This window comes from Sinocyclocheilus grahami, unplaced genomic scaffold, assembly GCF_001515645.1.
Source record: "Sinocyclocheilus grahami isolate Dianchi unplaced genomic scaffold, SAMN03320097.WGS_v1.1 scaffold118.1, whole genome shotgun sequence".
Taxonomy (NCBI): domain Eukaryota; kingdom Metazoa; phylum Chordata; class Actinopteri; order Cypriniformes; family Cyprinidae; genus Sinocyclocheilus; species Sinocyclocheilus grahami.
This window is the reverse complement of record NW_015505297.1, coordinates 1,741,403-1,750,715: the sequence shown is the minus strand read 5'-3', so window position 1 is coordinate 1,750,715 and position 9,313 is coordinate 1,741,403. Positions and strand designations below refer to the sequence as shown.

The 9,313-nt window shown below is 35.1% G+C and overlaps 1 long non-coding RNA gene across 1 annotated transcript in view; it reads left to right on the top strand.

The window, feature by feature from the left end:
• Positions 1 to 8,122: 8,122 nt before the first annotated feature.
• LOC107589624 (uncharacterized) overlaps positions 8,123 to 9,313 on the top strand; it is a 13,663-nt gene continuing 12,472 nt past the window's right edge. The window contains exon 1 of the long non-coding RNA XR_001609690.1: positions 8,123 to 8,191. This is a non-coding gene — a long non-coding RNA (uncharacterized lncRNA). The remainder of the gene's footprint in view (positions 8,192 to 9,313) is intronic.

Sequence of the window (9,313 nt, the reverse complement as noted above, 5' to 3'; positions counted from 1 at the left end):
GGGCCAGACCAGAGCAGAAACCTATTTATTATATTGAGTGTTGAAGGCTCTAAAGCCTCCTCGAAACCAGCTATCCTCTCCATCATACCGGAATCCTACCATTGTGATGGAATCACCTGCTTTGATCCCTGTAGAAAGCAGGTGTGTTGATGAGATGGAGAGGAGGCGGTGGTGTTGTTCTAATGTAATTCTGTTGCTGGCCATGTCTTTCTTCCTTTGTTTTTTCCCTTTCTTTTCTATTTTTGATGGGCAGCCCTTCAGTACATGTAAAACAGCCTTCGGACAAAGATGTGCACTGTTATATTTCCCAGGGAGGCTCTTTGTATTTGATGAGCTCTGACAGTGTTCTGGTTGCTGTTCAGGGAGCATTTGCGGTTTGGTTTTGAGTTTCGTGTCTTCTGGTGTGCCTGGCATTTTTTGGGCTGATAGTAACAGCCTTGTGCTTTTGTGTCAGTAAGCTCGGGTTTTGCAACTGAGCTACAACTGATCATAATACTCATTTAGTGCTCTTTCTGTCCTGGGAGACAAAGCCAGTGTGTCCGATGTTTGTATCCATGATCCGGGCTTTTCACTATAGTGAAAACAGTATACTGTTGAAAAGAAGTCTCAGCAAGCCTGCATTTATTTGACAAAAAATTCTGTAAAAACAGTTTCAAATAACTATTTTCTATTTTAATATATTTTAAATCATAATTTATTTGTTGTGATGCAAAGCTGAATTTTCAGTGGCCATTATACCAGTCTACAGTGTCACATGATCCTTCAAAAATCATTCTAATATGCTGATTTGCTGCTCAAGAAACATTTCTTATAATCTTTCTTATAATAATAGAAATTTCAAAATTGCATTTATTTGAAGTTGAAAGCATCTGTAACATTGTAAATGACTTAACTGTCTTAAAATTCACATGCAAAAACAACAACAACAACAACAAAAAACGCTTGAAGGGACCTGATCATTTTATTCATTTCATGGAAATTTGCTGCATCAACATTGAGAATTCCTTCAAAATTCCTTGTGTTCCACAGAAGAAACAAAGTCATTTTCTTATAATAATAGAAATTTCAAAATTGCATTTATTTGAAGTTGAAAGCATCTATAACATTGTAAATGACTTAACTGTCTTAAAATTCACATGCAAAAACAACAACAACAACAACAACAACAACAAAAAACGCTTGAAGGGACCTGATCATTTTATTCATTTCATGGAAATTTGCTGCATCAACATTGAGAATTCCTTCAAAATTCCTTGTGTTCCACAGAAGAAACAAAGTCATACAGGTTTGGAACAACATGGCGCCCAGAAATTTAGCATTTGCGTTAGTTCTGGCAGGTCACGTGAGTCAAGCTTGCATCAGCTGAAAATTTTTGGGTGAACTTTCTCTTTAAGATAGATAGAGACTGACTTGAACAACTTTGAGGGTTTTCAGAGTATGTAAGTTACAGCATTGTTTCTTCATTGTGTAGTTTGCAGGAATGTGAATGAACTGTGCTGCTTTGGGTTTTGATGGGTTTCCACTGCAGATGTTAGTGGGTGTCTTTGACCAATGACTTTCTAAATGCAAGATGTTTGCATTTTGCATTTTATAGCTGCCAAGTTCTGTATATGACTCACATTTTTCCATACCAGTCACATTGTTTTCGTTCAAGTTTGCCGTTGTAAAAGCAAATGCACACAAACTCAACTGAATGAACCTGAACTAGATATGTTATAGAAGCATGGAATAGACAAAGATTTTTATAAAATTAACATATTTAATCTTTCCAGTTAATTAATTCAGTTATCCCTCCTGTACGTTGGAGAGAAGATGATATGATATCAGTCTAAATAGGCAACTGCATTTTTGTGGAAATTTGCTCCATCTGCATCAGTGCTGTTACATCGTGCCCTCAAAACCCTGTCAGTGATCTTCTCCAGTATAAGTTTAAAAACAACTTCATTTACTCTGAGTGTGATGTGTTGCATGTGCAGATGGCTCATTCTGGCAGGAAATGTGGAGGAGTTCACACCATTGGATAACAGGTCTGTAGTACAGAGGGTGTGATGTCAGTGCAGCACGGTGCTTTTGAGAAACTGAGCTCTGTTGAATATCTCCTTCAGGTATCAGTTGTGAGCTCAGTATAGTTCAGCTCAGTATAGTGTCACATAATGGGATGTGTTCATCTAAAAAATATATATATATATAATATATAATATACTATATATAATATATAGTAACCACAGTAACATTTGCCCTTCGTGGAGTGGTGAGACCTGAATATTGGGAATTTGCATGGTAAATGTAAATCAGTCCTCCACTTGAGTTTCATCTGGTGGATGGCGCTATCAGAAAAGATGAATAAGAAATTAAATAAATCAATGAAAATGGACATGTTTGGTTAATTTTCCCATTTCATGGTCTATTACTGGAAGTCCAAACATGGACTGATTTCAGAAAAAGCTTGACAAACTTTCCAACCTGGAAGTCTGTCATACACAAAATTATTGTCCCCTGTGGCATATTTATTTATTTATTTGAATTTGCATAAAGAAAACAATGCGTATTTTGACATTATTACATTTTCAGAAAGTTAATTTTAAAAATATGCAATTAATTAAATATACAAATATAAAAAAAAATTAAAATTAAAAATGTAAATAGAGTAAATATAATTTATAATAAAAATGTATAATATGAATTTTATTACATTTTTAAAAAGCATTGTATTATAGTATTTGCATTATTATTTATATTTGAAATTTAATGTGAACTACATTTACATTTACATTTAGTCATTTTGCAGACGCTTTTATCCAAAGCGACTTACAATTGGGGAATGCATAAAGCGATTCTTCTTAAAGAGGCACAGGAACTGCTTGTCATACCAAGTTTCAGGCATTGTTCAAATAAGTACAAGCTAGAAAGGGAAGGAATAAATAAAGAGAAAGATTTTTTAAATTTAAGATGAAGTCAAGTAGCGTAGATGAGTTTTCAGCTGTCGCTTGAAAATGATCAGGTATTCAGCATTCCGGATAGGGGTGGGAAGATCATTCCACCAGCCAAGAATGGTGAACGAGAATGTTCTGGAAAGTGATTTTGAGCCTCTCTGTGATGGTACCATGCTGTGATGCTCACTAGTGGATCTCAGACTTCTGGAGGGGATGTAGATTAGTAATAGTGAGTGGAAGTAGGCGGGTGCTGAGCCTGTGGCTGTTCTATATGCAAGCATCAATGTCTTGAACTTGATGCGAGCCGCAACCGGTAGCCAGTGCAAGGAGATAAAGAGAGGTGTAACATGGGCTCTTTTGGGATCGTTGAAGACCAGTCGTGTCGCTGACTTGAAGAATAATTGGAATTACAAATATATTTCATTTATAACAACAAAATCTATGAATAAAACATCCAAGCATGTCATGGGTGAAATTTATTTTCATTAAAATCATATCACAACATCACAGTCCTATGGTCCTTAAAATAGGAGTTGTTTTGATGCAAATGAAATGTGACCTGGAAATGTTTTCTTCATTGAATACTTCCACAGAATTATTATCTTTTCTCTCTCTCTCTCTCTCTCTCTCTCTCTCTCTCTCTCTCTCTCTCTCCCCATATGTGTATTCTGTTTAATTAAAATCTTCAACTGGTCGTTGAAGACCAGTTTGTGCCGCTGACTTGAAGAATAATTGGAATTACAAATATATTTCATTTATAACAACAAAATCTATGAATAAAACATCCAAGCATGCCGTCTTTCTTTGTCCATGCAGTATGTCTCTCTGACCAAATTGCTCATTTGAGAACTTCACTACTTGCCAAAGCAAATGTAAATGAATACAGTGTCAGTGTGTTTTTATGTAGGACAGAGGTCTTGCATTTACTTGGGCAGATGTTAACACTTTTTTTTTTTTGCATTCAGATCTGGATGGTTTCACATTGACTTATCTATCTCACATCGTCCATGTCCAAGTCCATGTTTGTTTTGTGACTCCTATTGAAATTACAAGAGGTTATTTGTCCTGCGTTGCATGATTTTATTTCCAGAATGTGGAAAACAACATGTGAAAAATGAAGTGGCATGTAACTAAAATAGAACCATCTGAACCATGACTCTGTTTTTGTCTTTGGTTTTCAAATGAAGGCTATCTTTCATGCTTTTTTTCCTGTATTGCATATCTGAATAGTATTATGATATTGATCAGACTGGCGTTGGCAAGCTATAATGACAGTATCAGATGATACTATCGTGATTCTTTAATATATGCAATGGTGCTGAATGATTACCATATATGCTTTAACCGTGGATCCATTTCACGTTTATGTAGTGCAGATATGCAGAGCGAGACGCCTCGGGACATCAGACATACTGTATGCACACAAACACACACTTCAACCTGTCGTCAGCAAGTCCGCGGCCAAGCAGACATTCAGTCACACCTTTTAAAACCCATCTCACGCTCCCCACATGAAAGACCCTGCAGTGGCGCCACATGAAGAGCCGCCAGTCTTCCCAGCAGCTCCTTACATATATTAGCTATTAATTAGTTGGGCATGTGCCAGAAATATGTTTTCGACGATAAATATAAGGGCAACATCAATGAAGACTCCTCTGTGGGTGTTTTTGCCTGTCAACCGTTTAATTTCTTTCTTCTTGTGTGTGTGGTACTGTGTATTTAAATCGATTTGCATTAGTCAGAGTTCTTCGCTGGCAATGAGGTGATGTTTGCGCTCGATTGGGTCAAATCCTGGGTCATTATGCCTGTGGTTATGAATATTATAATGCAGTCTCAACGGCTTCAATAGATTGTTCTTCTCAACGGAAAATTTCTCCAAAAATGAAAATCTGCTCACCCTCAGGCCATCCAAGATGTAGATGAGTTTGTTTCCTCATCTGAACAAATTTGGAGAAGTTTCCATCACTCCATCACTTGCTCACAAATGGATCCTCTGCAGTGAATGGGTGCCGTCAGAATGAGAGTCCAAACAGCTGATAAAAACAGCACAATAATCCACACCACTTAATCCTCCCACAGATGATTTAGCTTTTCTCTCTCTCTCTCTCTCTCTCTCTCTCTCTCTCTCTCTCTCTCTCTCTCCCCATATGTGTATTCTGATTAATTAAAATCTTCAACTGGTCGTTGAAGACCAGTTTGTGCCGCTGACTTGAAGAATAATTGGAATTACAAATATATTTCATTTATAACAACAAAATCTATGAATAAAACATCCAAGCATGCCGTCTTTCTTTGTCCATGCAGTATGTCTCTCTGACCAAATTGCTCATTTGAGAACTTCACTACTTGCCAAAGCAAATGTAAATGAATACAGTGTCAGTGTGTTTTTATGTAGGACAGAGGTCTTGCATTTACTTGGGCAGATGTTAACACTTTTTTTTTTTTGCATTCAGATCTGGATGGTTTCACATTGACTTATCTATCTCACATCGTCCATGTCCAAGTCCATGTTTGTTTTGTGACTCCTATTGAAATTACAAGAGGTTATTTGTCCTGCGTTGCATGATTTTATTTCCAGAATGTGGAAAACAACATGTGAAAAATGAAGTGGCATGTAACTAAAATAGAACCATCTGAACCATGACTCTGTTTTTGTCTTTGGTTTTCAAATGAAGGCTATCTTTCATGCTTTTTTTCCTGTATTGCATATCTGAATAGTATTATGATATTGATCAGACTGGCGTTGGCAAGCTATAATGACAGTATCAGATGATACTATCGTGATTCTTTAATATATGCAATGGTGCTGAATGATTACCATATATGCTTTAACCGTGGATCCATTTCACGTTTATGTAGTGCAGATATGCAGAGCGAGACGCCTCGGGACATCAGACATACTGTATGCACACAAACACACACTTCAACCTGTCGTCAGCAAGTCCGCGGCCAAGCAGACATTCAGTCACACCTTTTAAAACCCATCTCACGCTCCCCACATGAAAGACCCTGCAGTGGCGCCACATGAAGAGCCGCCAGTCTTCCCAGCAGCTCCTTACATATATTAGCTATTAATTAGTTGGGCATGTGCCAGAAATATGTTTTCGACGATAAATATAAGGGCAACATCAATGAAGACTCCTCTGTGGGTGTTTTTGCCTGTCAACCGTTTAATTTCTTTCTTCTTGTGTGTGTGGTACTGTGTATTTAAATCGATTTGCATTAGTCAGAGTTCTTCGCTGGCAATGAGGTGATGTTTGCGCTCGATTGGGTCAAATCCTGGGTCATTATGCCTGTGGTTATGAATATTATAATGCAGTCTCAACGGTTTCAATAGATTGTTCTTCTCAAAGGAAAATTTCTCCAAAAATGAAAATTTGCTCACCCTCAGGCCATCCAAGATGTAGATGAGTTTGTTTCCTCATCTGAACAAATTTGGAGAAGTTTCCATCACTCCATCACTTGCTCACAAATGGATCCTCTGCAGTGAATGGGTGCCGTCAGAATGAGAGTCCAAACAGCTGATAAAAACAGCACAATAATCCACACCACTCCAGTCCATCAATTAATGTCTTGTGAAGTGACGTAATTCACCAAAAAAAAAGAAAAATCATTTATTCAACCTCCTGATATTTCAGTCTGAAAATCTTCCCTGTAGCTCTCGCTGTTTTTAGAATTTAATATTTAGAATTAGCTTTTATTTTTATATTTTCATATTAAAATGTTTATATTTTATATTTCTATTTAGCTTCTTTTCTTTTAGTTTTAGTGATTTTAATACTTGTATTTTAGTTAGTAGCTTAGGCAACATTATTTTTATTTTTATTTGATTTCTTTAGTTGTTTTGTTATTTATATGTAGCTTGATTTTTATTTCAGTTGTAGTGTTAGTAATTTTAGTACTTTTATTTGAATTAGTTGCTAATACAGCATTTCAAAAAAATGTTAAGATCAAATTTTTCATCTATTTGATTTTTCTGCTTAATTTCAATGAACAAAACAGATTTATAATAGGTTTAGTTTAAGCTTTAGTCGACAATAACAACTCTCATCTCAAATCTTTGATGTCAAAACTGACAGCACATTTTGAAGTAGCATATCGCAGTGTATACAAATGCAAATCATTTTATGACAGAATAGGTGAAGACTTTCAGCAAATAACTCAAATTTCTGTTTTTAAAGAACGTGTTTTTTTTTGGTTTGTTTTTAAAGAAACACATCCAATTAGGGTCATGTGGGGTCAAAAACCTGCCTAATTATACAGGGCTTCCTTAAGACTAATTAGTTTACTAAATCAGTTCAGGTAACCCAGCGACTGGTTGATTTAGAAAATATATAGTTTTACACATCCTTAGCTCACATTCACTTTCATTTTATGGAAACAAGCAGCATAGACAGTTCAAAACATCTTGTGTTCCATAGAAGAAAGTTAGGTAGGAACAACATGAGGGTGAATAAATGATGAATAAATAAAAAAAAAAAAATTTTTTATGTGAGTGAACTTTCCCTTTAAGAGTGCAGGCATATTAAACTATTATTTATTTAAACATCCAGTGGCTTTTTTCGACCCCACAGCACAATCGATTTGGTTCATTTTTGGTTGCGTTTTCTCAGTGTTAATAATTGATTGATTGTAATATTTCTCTCAGTGTCTGAAATCACACACTGCTGTGTTCCCCGTGTCGACAACGCTCATGCTGTCTATTTATGCAGTGTTCTGTTTGCTTTTCTCCTTCCACACATCTCTCATCTATCCCACAGAGCCCAATCTAAAAACCCGTCAGAATCGCCCGGTGCTGTGCTCTCCACTCTCTTTTGGGTTTGTTGTGACTCGTTACAGACATGTTTGCCTCATCTCTCCGGGAGATGGACTCTGTCCAGCTTGAGTTCTGCAGCGTATCGTCCCTGCGGCAATCAGACCAAACAAAAACACACCCGTGCTCTTCCATGTGGGGACTGATTGTGAACATCTGTTAACTTATTCAAGTCTGGTATCACCAAATGAGGAGGTCATTTAGATTTGCTTGAACGTTTTTTTGGCAAGCTGCATAATTGTTTTTTCTCAATGGGAGGAAAAAGACATAAATAGTCAGATTAACAGTAGAGAACTAATGATGAGAGGACAATATTATGTCCTCACTGAGACACAGAGATGTGTGTCTTATGGACCTTTTTTCATGTTTTTACACAGGTGACCTGCAACTGCTTCAGCATCAGTGATGGAGAGCTGCAGGACGTGGGGGTGGGACTTTACCTCAGGTGAGTGACATGATCGACATCCCAGCATGCTTTGCACTGAACATAGACATTATTAGTGCTAGTGCTAAGAAAAGTGTCACTGTTGATATTGTTCATACTTAAGGTTAGTGATCAAACAAAATCATCATACAATTATTAATGATTACATAAAATTAAGAATATTAAAAATAATTATTACATAAAATAGAAATACGTTGTACTTGAAATTAATGAAAATTATTGCATAAATTGCTGATTATTAAATTATATAAAATGTTAATATATATATATACAATATGATTAAATTATACCAGATGATTGACATGAGGGACATCCCAGCATGCTTTGCTCTGAACCTAGAAATGTGGACATAATTGTTATTTGCTAAGAAAAGCATCACTGTTAATATTGTTCATATTAAAAATAATAATTATTATTATTATTAATTATTAATTGTTATGTGAAATAATGATTTTTTTTTTACATAAAATAAAAAAACATTAAATAAAGGTGAAAGTTAAATAAAAAATAAATTAAAATGATTGCATAAATGATTGACACATTTGTTTTTTTTTTATAAAGAACCCCCACTGAACATAGACATTATTAGTGCTAGTGCTAAGAAAAGTGTCACTGTTGATATTGTTCATACTTAAGGTTAGTGATCAAACAAAATCATCATACAATTATTAATGATTACATAAAATTAAGAATATTAAAAATAATTATTACATAAAATAGAAATACGTTGTACTTGAAATTAATGAAAATTATTGCATAAATTGCTGATTATTAAATTATATAAAATGTTAATATATATATATACAATATGATTAAATTATACCAGATGATTGACATGAGGGACATCCCAGCATGCTTTGCTCTGAACCTAGAAATGTGGACATAATTGTTATTTGCTAAGAAAAGCATCACTGTTAATATTGTTCATATTAAAAATAATAATAATTATTATTATTAATTATGAATTGTTATGTGAAATAATGAATAATTTTTTTTACATAAAATAAAAAAACATGAAATAAAGGTGAAAGTTAAATAAAAAATAAATTAAAATGATTGCATAAATGATTGACACATTTGTTTTTTTTTTATAAAGAACCCCCCATCCCCCCCCCCCCCACC